General features: G+C 77.0%; 1 protein-coding gene across 1 annotated transcript in view; it reads left to right on the top strand.

Annotated features, from left to right (window-relative positions):
- The first annotated feature begins 224 nt into the window (after positions 1–224).
- Positions 225–431, top strand: part of USPL1 (ubiquitin specific peptidase like 1) — a 40,499-nt gene continuing 40,292 nt past the window's right edge. Inside the window, exon 1 of the mRNA XM_021709965.1 lies at positions 225–299. The gene's annotated coding sequence lies outside the window, so the exon portion shown is untranslated. The remainder of the gene's footprint in view (positions 300–431) is intronic.

Below are 431 nucleotides of genomic sequence, written 5' to 3'. Positions count from 1 at the left end.
AGCTCGTCACCGGTGCGGCCGCCGGGCGGGCGGCCACGCCTCTGCGGCACGCGGCCGGAAGCGCCCCGGCTTTTGCCGTCCCCGCCACGCCTCCATCTTTTCGGGCCCCGCGTGCGGCAGGAAGGGGGAATTCTTTCCCTCGCGGACGCGGGCCGGAAGTCGCGCTCCCCGCGGCGGGCGGAGGGGAGGAGCGGCGCGAGGGGAACGCGGGTTGAACGTTGCGACCGGGTGGCGGGGAGCTCCGCGTGGAGCCGGAGTTCGGGTCGGCCCGGTACCAAGAGGGGGAGCGCCCGCGGCAGGTAAGCGGCGAGAGGGAGTCGTTGCCGTTGGCTCTCGAGGTGGGGCCGAGGGACAGCGCTGGGGTGACCTCGGGGTGGTGGGCGCGCCGCGGGGGTGGGGCCGCGACCGGGGTCGAGGGGACGCGCGGGGGG

This window comes from Carlito syrichta, unplaced genomic scaffold (genome assembly GCF_000164805.1).
Source record: "Carlito syrichta isolate Samal-C Ts95f unplaced genomic scaffold, Tarsius_syrichta-2.0.1 Scaffold287787, whole genome shotgun sequence".
NCBI lineage: Eukaryota > Metazoa > Chordata > Mammalia > Primates > Tarsiidae > Carlito > Carlito syrichta.
This window is presented reverse-complemented; position numbering and strand designations above follow the sequence as displayed.